Below are 12,942 nucleotides of genomic sequence, written 5' to 3'. Positions count from 1 at the left end.
TCCAAATCTTCAGGTAGTGTCTATGATTCTTTCTAATTTAATTTTGTAGCAGATTAGAATTGTAAAATAGCTCCAAAAATCCATTGTTTTTTAATTTTGTTTGTTTTCTCTTGCGTAATGTGTTCAACAAGTTCGGCTCGCACCGATAGTGGTGCACCCTATAAATTTATAGGGTGCACCGTTGTTAGGTGCATGAACCTACCACATTGCATTGTTTTCAATGTACATTTTAAATTAAAATGCATCGAGAAAAGCTAGAAATTGTACATTGGTGTGTACATTTGTAAGTTACTTTGGGTGTGTTTATATTTACCAAACACACCACAAACATAATATTAAAAAAATATAGCTCGATGCACTCTATAACTTGAATGTTCCATATCGGTGTGAAACGATTATACGTATGCATTGGTGTGTAAGGTTGTCGATGAAATTCATTATAAATGTATTTATGCCGACCAAAACTAGTGCGTCATATGTATGTAAGCACTATTTGGAGTTTTCTTTTGTTTGGTTTTGCACAGAAGCCATTGCATTACTATTTTTTGGGCGCACTGGGGATGAATTTTTTACTTTTTAATTCAAAGTTATGTGTCCATATTTATCAATACATGTTACATTTAATAAAAAAAATGTGTTTTCTGTATGAGGCTAATGTATTTTATATGTCAATCATGTAGAAGATATGTCAACATAGGGAGCAACAACAGGAGCAAGAGAAAATGGCGAATGCATACAATGTCATAAGACCATGTGAGGAATAATAGAGGGAGAGGGAATTATACCCTTCACCTCTTAACGCATCGACCCAAGCACTCTTAAGAAATTTAGGCCTCCTTAAGTACTATGAGGAGGCTAAATCCCTGAAGGTGCATTATAGCTTGCTAGAACAGCTGGTCCATCAGTGGTATGTACATTAATAGTATTTCTATGTTGGTCCGAAAACGTAGTATAGGCCCTATGATGAGGATGTATATTTTTATCATTGGCCTATCCAGGAGAGGGGTGGATTTTCCCAAGTTCCCTGATGTCCCCCATGGGATTGCAGCAAAGATTCATCTTGTGTACTCTTAGAGATATGTTTGGGGTCATGTATTTTTTCCAACAGATTTTTAGGTGTGGGGGACAACTATGCATTACTTCTTTTGCTGCAAAGGAGGTTAAGTGCTCGTCATGATTAGTGACCGCCATTGCACACTATAGTAGCGATGGGAAACACATTAGTTTCCCTCTTTTGTTTTATGTCAATTCTTTGAAGCAGGCACCATGATGTAGCAGGTGGTATGCCATTTTTTTTAGCCAATTTTGTAGGGATTTAGATATATTTCATGCGATGATACATGGGAGGACGAAATTCCCTTTCACTTTAGTGATTTATGTTTATGTTTTCAGAGGCTTCTAGAGACGAGGCATACATTTGACCGTCACTCTCCTAGGTCAATGACTGAGGTGTAGATGTGCATGTAGGGCTAGATGATTACCAAGAGGGGTCTACCAAAGTATTCAGCTCAGATTTCCCCCCAAAAACTGCCACTACTAGCTAGTGAGGATGGCCACACATTTATATTTTTATCATTTTCGAACATAGTTATGGATTGGAGACAATATCCCAACATCCTCTTCACACCGGATGAGCCTGCAGATGATAGAGGTAATATTAGTGGTTTCTTTAAATTAGTCTAGTTTCATTTTATTGTCATAGTTAATCAGAATAAAATTTATTCTAACATTTTCTTTATCTTATTTTACTAAATTGTTTAATGAAATTCTCTAATTATTGTTGTGTACTATATATTTTGTAAACATCAACACATGGGACATGAATCCTCCTCCACTGGAGGGAGCATATGAGCAGATGGGTGAGGCCCAAGAGGGTTAGGCACATCCCCAGATACAGAGGGGCGTGGGATCTGGGACCATAGGGGTGGTCTCAAATTTAGGATGGACTACTGCGATTGATTTTCTAGAGTTTTGGTTGAGGAGTGAGTCTACCATGCGAGGGCTCGAGACATCAACACAAATATTAGGTTCATGGATCTCTTGAGGGATTTTCCATGTGATATGATGAGTCTAATGCTTTATATCGTCAGAGCTAGTAGGCTACTAGAAGCGAGGAGGGATGCAGGGCATGTGGCGCAAAATACGTCACATGAGTCTTCACGCAATGCTACCTCATCAGATCACAATGATGGGGGTGGTGATCATGATTTTTGTCATACCACCCCATCATTTCATGGTCAATATGTCGATGATCCTTATGGTAGTACTACCCATCAGATCATGTTCAGGGTGTCGGTGATACTTCTGGTAGTACACCTCCCCATCATACGCTTGATGATCACATCCAAGAGCTAGAGGAGGTGCCTCACGTTTATCCTGAGAGAGTAGACCAACCACCTTCTCCTTTGCCTCATAGTTTGACAGTTACGGTAGTACTTGACCATATATCGTATTTTGTTGCAGACTAAGCTGGCACTACTATATCTATTGTATCATATATTTGGTAGTAGTTATTTGACTTGTTTGTATATATATATATATATATATATATATATATGGCACATTTTGTTTGTTCATCTTTATGTACTTAATTTATATGTTGGTGTTGATGTGTATATTGTTAGGTCATGTTAGGTATGGTCATTTAATATGCTTGTAGATAGATGTGTATGTCATAGCAGTTATTTGGCATGAGATGTATATTAATTTGAGGATGTGTGTGGTGATGATGTTATGTACAATGCTTGTGTTTTGTTAGATGTGATCACAATGATGATGCCCTATAGATTATTAGATTTGAGTGCTAGCTAATGACGTTTATATGTGCTAGAGGTGTATATAATTAGATGATGGTAGTGATTTGAATGTGTACCTTAGATGACTTTTATGTTTGTTAGATGGTTATCATCATGATGTTTATTTTTGTGAAATAATTTTTATTATAGATTATGTATTGGTGAACTTATATCACAATTTTATATAAGAAATTGCATGCAAAACGACTTAATAAAATGAAAAGAAAAAAACAGATATTTTTATAAATTACAAAGTTTAGTATGGTTGAAACTATGATTGTAAAATTATGATAAATAATTTTCTATTTATTAGATAGTTCATTCATATTCATTCTAACCAAATTAGTAAAGTACTTCAATACTTAGAAGGAAAAAATAATTTAGTTGGCTATTAATAAGACAAAAATGTGTAACTCATTCAATTTTTAATATAAAATTATTATTAATAATAAATTATTCAAAAATACAATTTAAACAATGAAAAATTACACTATCGTCTATCTATATAGAGAGATACAAAACCAGTACTATAGATCCATCTTAATCACAAAAGAATTTTTTTTTTTGACATGTACATCTAGTTTAAAGTTTTAGATTCTAAAAATAGATTTCCATATAATGAGATTCGATCCCTCTCGACTGCTGGTAGATACATTGTTAAGTTGGATCAACATTGGTTTATAAAATTCAATCTATTGCTAAATTTAAAAACCTTAAGTCAAATTTTTTTATAATTAATTTATATTTAATATAACTTAATACATTATATTTTAATAAAATTTAATTTATCACTAAAGTTATGAGATTTTCAAGCAATTTAAATTTAAAATTTATAGCAACTCTTACCAATTTAAATTAGAAATTTCTCTCTCTAAATATGAGGATCAAGAAATGTATAATAAGTCTTGTGAAGTTACTTGTAGCTGGGGATTGATTTTCTCTATTTTAAGTTTTCCCTTAAAGTGGCAAGTGAACTTTTTTCTAGTAATAAATATATAACATTTTGATGCTATTTCGGCTCTTTATTTGCTGTTGTATTGGCTTAAATTAGACTTTTTTAATAGTAAATATGAGTTAAGTAATACAAAAATCACTCTATATTAATTTTAACTTTTTGGGAAATAATATATTTGATTATTTCCTTATAAACAACTCAAGGAATATTATTTTTTCCACATACTTATGACACGATAGTCACTAGAATTCATGTTTTCACATTTCTCCTAGCTAATATTACATCATCTTCACAATGATAAAAACATGTCTAATTTAAATGATTGTTAGCCTCATACTCATAATCAATAAGTCAAAAATAATAAAATTATGAAACTTGGAAAATAAAATTCCTACCTGTCTTTGATGTGCTCATCAATTCTAGAATGAGTATGTTCCTAATAGTTGGGAGTTTGTTGAGGTCTAGTTGGTTGAGAGATTCTCTCCAACTAGTTAGCCTCCTAGATTAGTGTGTGGTTGAGATATTCACTCAACCAAGAGATTGCATGTCAAATATAGACTAACTATCTTGAGACATAGCTTGATGTATTTATATGGTATCATTGTCATTATTTGGAAATATACTTGATACATTCAGGCTTAGAAGCCTTTTCCGCCAAAGTTTTTGTGTCTCTGATATTATTTTATTTTTATTAATTATCTCCAATGATTTACTTATAAATACATAAAATTATATATTTATTTTACATAATCTAAATAGGAGAAAAAAATGCATCACCAATTATATTAGAAAGTAAAACAAATGCCTCTTAATCACCATTACATTATTTATCATTTAATTCTTAGCCATAAAATATTTGTTATTTCAACTTTTATTTATAATTACCATTGAAAAGAAAAGTCAAAACTCTTCCATTATCCATGAACAAAAAAAGCAAAAACTCTCATACATCCATGTCATCTGATTTGTTTATCTTCTGATCATTAAAAAGATGTAATCAACATTTTATACATGCATAAGACCTTCTTTTAATTTACATAATGTTGCAAGAACTGGAATTTAAATATAGTAAACATGAATTTACCTCTCATGTCAAGAACTTAATATTACATATTAATACACAAATTTTTATATGTTACAAAGTCCTCAAAGATTTATCACTACATCATTTATATTGATTTTGAAATAAACCTGAAGATAAAAAAAAAATATGAATTATTTTCTATCACTTTGTGAGTTATTTAATTAGATTGATATCGTAGTAAAATATAGTTATAAATTGGTAACTAATTCGTAGAATTGCAATTTTCTTATCCATATTGATGTATATCAAGGGCCTATAAAATAATTCTATTGTAAATTAGATTTAAACACATTTAAAAAAATGTTAAAATTTTAATTTTTAAGTTATAAATTACACAATTGGAAATTCTTAGTTTTAAGTGTAAAAATGTTTCCACTGAAGAAAAGAAACGTGTAATTTTTTTTTGAATCTTACCAATTCTAGAAAATTCCAACAAGAAAAAAGACAATATAATTAGCAAAATAAAGAAAACAAAAATATACAACAATAGTATAAATAATGAAATAACACAAGTACATATCAATCTCTATTGTTATTACCCTAATTATCTTCCTCGCTTGGCATGATAACATTGTTGCTTTCAAAAATATATTTTGATCTAGGGTCATACCTTAATATGAACCACCAATCCCTATCCAACAAGTCTAGGTAAAAAAACACACCGTTGTAGTGTTTGGGGAAAACTTAAGGGTCCTTAGCTTCACGCCACATATTTCTAGAGTTGATAAATATAACCCACTATCATGATTTTCCTTTACATTATTATGGTCAAATGTGTCCCACCACTTGCACCTAAAAAAAATACATGGGAACAAAGAGAAGTCCACTTGAATGATCTCTTCTATATTTCCGACGTAACTTAACATCCCCTATATTAGTTTTTGATCGCGGTGGATAGCATGAATATATTGGACAAAATAAAATTCCATTCCACAGTCTTGTGTCATGCATCCATCATTGGCTTCCTCTGTGCGGAAATGATGTCCATATGCCCACATATATGGGAACAAATGCACCCATAAAAAGTGAAAAAATCACAGTGTCATTTGTCTAATAACCCGAACATAATTAAAAATATAAAATATAAATGTTACAATTCAAAGGTGCACTATGAAGTTAAAAATGTACAGAAAGAGAATATTATCGAGTTGTTGCACCCAATCCCTATGTTTATTGCATCCTGTTTAGCACACACATAATGCCCAGATGCACAATATTTATCTTTGACTTATTCAACAACCCAAATGTTAGGGCATGTCATTGGCATATTTTATTTTACATGATCAGGATAAGGCACACTTCTATCATTCAATTGTTATAATTCTTTCCCATCGCTATCCCATTTCCTCCTCTTTTTCTCGTACAATGCGATGCACAGTTGTGTCGCTTCCATATTCTAAATAATGAATTTGTTGAGGGCTTCAATTTCTGAATTTGTTAATGAAACCAAACCAACATATATAATACGTATGAGATCAAAATATGAATTAATATGAATATCAAGGCACATTTGCGATCATGAATATCAAAACAAGTACAATGAATTAAATTAATATGTGAAACAATATTGTTACATGTATAAACAAATCAATAAAAATGTAATTTACGAGAGAAAACTCCTAAGCCTAGTTAATCACATATGGCATAAGCACATATTCCATAAACCGTAAAATTCATCTTTATTGCCATGGGTCTTGATACATCATACACATGTATCCCTTCCTATAATTCCTTAAATCCACCTACTAATGGTTGTAAGTAGACATCCATATTCTTCACTTCTCTTCTATCAAGGGCTATGAGAGCCAACATAAGATGTTAAAATTTATAGATGACCATGGGAGGATATTGTTACGATCACTACTACATGCCAAAAGTAGTAGTTGGTGTTTTGGAGGGAATATGGGTTGACACCATCCATGGCTATGTTAAGTCATAGACTTCATATGTCAGCCTTGAATTTTTTCAACTGTGTAACCTCTATATGCTTCATGACTATTGAATCTGTTGGTATTCACATAACTCCAGATGCACTTCTATGTGAGGCATTCCATCCCTGAAATATAGCCAATTATTTGCAATAAAAAATACTTTAAATCCTTGGGATTATAGGCATGTGCCTCAATATCTTATTAGGAGGACCATGTGAGGACCATGTGATTTATGCATCAATTTTTATTTCATACCCACATTTCAAACATATCTCTTTGTATGCGTATTCCCCTCTATATAGAATACAATCATTTAGACATGCCTGATATGCTATGTAATCAGCACCCAACATTTTCAACAACTACTTTGCCTATTTGCAGCTACCCGGTAAGACAATATCATTTGGAAGAACCTTATCTTTGAATAACTTGTATTTGGTGGGAAATATAATTATACAATGTCACTATTTAACGTTCATAAACTTGACCTTTTTTAATGTTGATTTTGTGACAAAATACAAGGAACTTTAACGATCATGGAAGCCAACTAGCTCAATATTGACGAGAAACATGAATTCGACATGCTAATGTTTGATTTCAAGTTGTACAATAACATTAGTGTCCCCAACTAAGTAGACTTTGACTTGCCGCCAGGTCCAAAGAGATGGGTGGTGGAAGCATATTCCGGGCTTTTGAATAAGGTATTAATGATATGAGCATCATCCCCTAGCTCACTGTTCTAGAATGCATCTAACAACATTGTATCAATGGAAATCGTATCACGTAAGCAATCATCCATACCAACCTCTATTTGATTTCCTCCATTGGAAACTTGTGATGAAGAACTACTATTGATGTAGTCATTCCTAATTAGTGAATCTGGACATAGAGGGAATTAAATATGTGGTTGATTCAACCAGTCTTTATATTATTCCTCTAAGAGTCTAGCTCTTAATGCAACCTTCTCTTGATATGACGTTGTAGTGGGGTGCACTGGAATAACGTAGGTGGGTCACTCATCATCACTAGAATCTGCATTTCAAAAAATGTTGAACATTAGTACATCAATGATATTAGTAAGAATTTCAATGCAATTGGTTTGTTGAAATTACTTTATACCAAACAATTATTACCGTTGTTGGTATAGGATTGTGGTTGGTGTCAGGCAGTATAAATGCAATATTTACACCAACATTTAATTTCTCAATCCAGGTAAGTAAACTTAGAGGAGTAGCACAATATATGATAGAGTAAGACCTCAGGGATCTGTCAAATAAAAACCAATCTCTTGCAATAAATTCAAAAATACATCATTCAGGAAAAAGGAACAAGACTCTTCAAAGCAAACATAATGGGAATCTACTTCTGGCTACTCTTCTAGGTTGAGTTGACTCCTGCAGAAAGTCTTCCTCAGTTGTCTAGGGGACAAGGGAATGTAGGCCCCATTCAAATTGACAAACCATTTAGGAAATAAATAATGTGATTCAAGGAATAAAGAATTCAAAAACCTCTTAAAAATTATTGCTATGTTGCAAAGATGAAAAGCATGAAATTAAACTAGCAACTTCATTCCAACTACTTTGAATGCTTTTAAGAGAATATAGACTGTATATGCACTACTTCTCTAAAGACAAATCAATATTTCAACTGTAAGGAAAGTGTGCAATAGAAGCGAATAAGATAAAGACATTTATGTTGTTCACCCTGATCTTATAAAATCATTAAATACTTTCTCTGCAACACCAAAATATTCTCTATAATATGTGTAGCATTCAATTATAATGAAGGAATTCTGTGAGTTCTCGCACTTTGCCAATAGAATATAAGGTTGTATTTTCTCCTCAAGTTGATCCTGGAATTTAATTATTAAAATGTCAAGAATGGATGTTTCTCTTCATAGTGCAGGAATCAGTCTCGCATCTCAAATAGTTTTAATGCAGTCATGAGTTTAACCAAACAGAATTCTTAGTAAACCATAATATCCTTGTTATGCAGCAAATAAGATCAGGGTAAGTGTCACACTAAATAACAGATGCAGTTAAAAACATTCACTACATGTACTCTGTCTACCTCGGTTCAATCTTCATGAAAATACATTCCAAGAGAGCAGCGATATCATTGAACTTAAATAACCAGAACAACGAAAAATAAATTATGGATGAAATCAAAAATCAAATGATAAAAGCATGAAGCAAAATTGTGAAATAAAATTTCAAATATATATGAAATCACACCCACACACTACGCAGAAAATAAAATGCAGCAAAAGAAATCCTAAGTTTGGGGCAATGGACTGGTTGGTGAGCCCAACCACCTAGCTCATTGCCCTTGCAGCAATTAAATCACAATCTCAACACATTCATAAGAAACAAAAACACAGAATCGAATGCAAATTTAAATTGAGGATGAATCTTGTTACATCATGACTGAACAAGCAACGTTGTGCTCTAGTGGTCCCCTCCAGGGATCATCCCACTAGTCATTCAGGCTCCTCCTTCCCTGCATAATCAAAATTGGTCATCCTCTTCTGCAAAAAATTCGATATACCAAATACAATGTCGGATCTCCACTACATTATACAGTCTTCACATTTATAACAACGTTGCCTCCCAGTGATTCAGATCCACAGTTACATAGCGCATATAATTTTAGAATCACCAACTAATATTGAACCAAAAATAGGGAGACTCGATTGCTGAGTCGATTCAAGTTGATCTAGGGTTTACCAAACAACAATGCCTCCCAGTTATTCGGATCGAAAGTTATCAACCCATATAACTTTAGAAATATGCCACTTTATGTGAAAATGAAATTTTGATAGCTTTTAAACCCTACAGATTCTCTTATCTAGACTAACTACACCGATGCATTTCAATGGAACCATACCAGGGAACTCAGATAATAACCACACCAGTTTTTAGCATTTCGAAAAAAAAATTATATCATATCTGTCCTCTTGTAAAAAACAACACGGATGTGTTTACATAAAAACAACACTGATCCACACTTGTTTCTGATATTTGAAAAATAAAAATGAATTCTACCATGATGGTGCTCTTATAACAATTACGACACCATTACATTTAAATATAAACCACACCATTGCGTTAAAATACTAACCACACCATTTTGGGATTTCAAAAAAAATAAAAATTTTATATCATGTTGGTCCGTTTAGAAAATTTGGCACCTGGGCAATTTCAGTGCACTTTCCTTGTAAACGCATTAGTGCCCTTTACTATCGAATGCATCAATGTTTAAATTAAGTGAAAAAAATTGGGGTTTTTTTTCTTTTCTTTTTTAAATTGAAAATTGAGTGACAAATTATTTTTTGAAATCTAATTTCATAAAGTATTTTAAATAGTAAAAATATATTCATTATTTCATTTTTCTTCCTGTTCTTCCTCTGAGATGATAATGGTCAATTAATCATGCAAGAGCATCTAAGATATTTGTTTTAGGGGTTTAAGTTCTGGTTTTTTATGGAGGACCAATACATAGACAAATTGTAAGAATGATGTATTAACTCTTTTAGATAGTACTAATAGATAATCAAAGGGTTGCTTTTTAATTTCACACAGTGATTTGAATTTATAAAGTGTCTAGAAAGAATTGTAAGGAGATATGATTAATTTAGATTTCAGACAGAAAGATAAATATTCATAAGTGGAAAACCTTTGTCCAATGTTCAAAAGTTAAACAAACTATGTTTAAGATGACATAAGATGCTGACAATTTTATGATTTAGAGGGAGCCTTTTAGATAGGCAGTCCAATATCTCAGTCTCTTTATGATAATAACTTCGGAAAGGAATTTTAAGAATAACTGTTACACATTTATTCTCACCTGAAACCTCTGTAAAATTTAAGCACATGAAGAAGAAACAAAATGAATGAAACACATGAAAAACTTACAGAAGAAAACGAAATTGTATGAGCCCAAATTTAGAATCCTTTTCTTTATTATCAGTGATATATAAGCAACTTGTACATCAATGCTTTTACAAAATTTCTTATGAAAGGTACCACCTTTGATAACTCGTAGAAGAGAGTTATTTATACAAGTTGAGTGTTAAGAAAATATCTTAAACAAATTTACAAAAATAGCTTAATACAAAATCGAGAGAAATGAACTGATAGTCGATCTATCATTATTTCGTTGTTGAACTGTTGATGATTGTTCCTAAAAATATTGAATGTTATTGACCTGTTGATGACTGTTCCTCAAAATGCTAAATGTTGTTGATCTGTTTTTCAGTCAAGTAAATCAATTAAATTTTCCCAACATTTATTATCTGGGATAGATAAATTAGTTACCCTTCTATAAACCTCATCCATTTCTGTATATTTAGTAAAAGTAGGTTTTACTAAAAATATGTGTTTTATTTCATTAATGATGAAAAAGGTATCTCGGAGGGCATTCAACACAAGCCTTGGTGTTACTGTACCCTTTATGTTTGAAACTGTAGCTGCACTGGTCTTGACCTCTATAAGCTTGCGGACATAGTCTTCAATAGGCATTAATTTATCATTTATCAGAAATATGGAGGGAAAACACTTGTTGGTCAAGGGTTCTAGCCTAGTGAAAAAATGTTGGACTATGACATTAACATTGTTGCAGTTTTCCTCCAACTGAAGAATGAGATTTTTCTTTGTAATAACGTTCTTTACTTTCAGTATGGTCGTTGTCTTGTCATCAATACCCAATTCTTGAAGCTCATAGTTGTCTTGAGATTTCAGAAGCTTGATTATATCAGTGGTTATTTCTGGCTTGTCCTCAAGTTGATTTGAGATAGTTTCAATAGCTTCTTGAACTTTTTCCAACAAGTCTTTTTGATAAAAAACTATTCAGATATAAGGCCATATATCTTTGATTGATTCAATGATCTCTTCCCATATAATCTCCTTTACTAAACCTAGTGTATTTCCGAGGTAATATTCTTTGACTTCTTTTTGCAATACCTCAATTTGATCTCTTGCCCTTTGTAACTCAGCTGCATGTGAGTTGTTTTCAACTGCTTTCATGTGTTGTAGTGTCTTCAGCTGATCCTACAATTTCTTGATTTCTCTGTCTGAATAGAGAGGTTGTGAATAACTTCAACAAGATGTTCAACTCCTTCTTCTGTACCTGTGGTTGCTGTTATGCCTGAGGTAGAAACTGTAGTTATAGAGACTACTCTAAGAGGAACTACATCCACTGGAATATTAGCCCTTTTCACAGCTTCCTTTTTCTCTTTGAAAAGTTTTTCCATTTGTTCCTCCATCTGTTTTACTTGCAGATTTTGTTCCATGATGAGCTTCATCATGTCAGATTTCTGAGTCTCAGTTTCTTCAATTTCTTTCGTCATTGGGTCCTCTGAAGCTGGAAATTTGAGTTGCATCCTTAATGCTGAAATATCAATATTTTTCTTCTTGATAATTTCTTCTATAACCTTTATGTCAGAGGGATCGTGTCCCATCCTCAGCACGAGATCTTCCAAAGCTTTGATCTTGGTGTCTTTTACTAATGAGGAAACTCTCTCAAGCTTGAGTTGTGACTATGTATTAGCCAAGGTAACCTGCATCTTTGAGAGACTCATGGCAGTGTTAGTTAAAGTGGAAGCAATCATTTGGCTAGTATGTTTGTGCATCTCAATTTGGTCAATTGGATGTACATCTTGAACATTGAATTCAAAGGAAGTTTTCTTTTGGTAATGTGTAGCCTTTCTGGGTTGTGGAATTTGAGCTCGTAAGAAAGCCATCTGCATCTTACGCTTTCAGAGTCAAAGGCTGAAAGAAGTCTGGCTTGAGAGCTAGAAGAATGTTTCTAGGATTTAGTATAAGTGTTTAACTTTAATTCCTCATTCTTCTTCTTAATTTCACTGAAAACATGAAAAATAGCATCTTCTTTATCCTTCTGACTGCCTTCACTGATCTGAATCACCTCCTGTTCATGAGATGTGGTGGAATGAGTGGCAGACTGAGTAGACTATCCATGAGACTGTGTGAAAAGAGATGTCTCTCCAAGTCCATCAAATGTTGTTTTCTAAGACTCATTAGTTGCACTGACCTTCAAGGAGATCATAGTACTATTCTTTTTGTGCATAATTCTAAAGCCTTTACTTGATGCTTCTTCTGTAGGGGATGACTGTTCTTCCCTTCCTCATTTGGCTGTATTTTCTTGTGCAAGTGGAGTATG

Source organism: Pinus tabuliformis, chromosome J (assembly GCF_031772625.1).
Source record: "Pinus tabuliformis cultivar Carrire ecotype Pingquan chromosome J, CPIR1, whole genome shotgun sequence".
NCBI lineage: Eukaryota > Viridiplantae > Streptophyta > Pinopsida > Pinales > Pinaceae > Pinus > Pinus tabuliformis.
Note: the sequence above shows the minus strand (reverse complement) of the source record.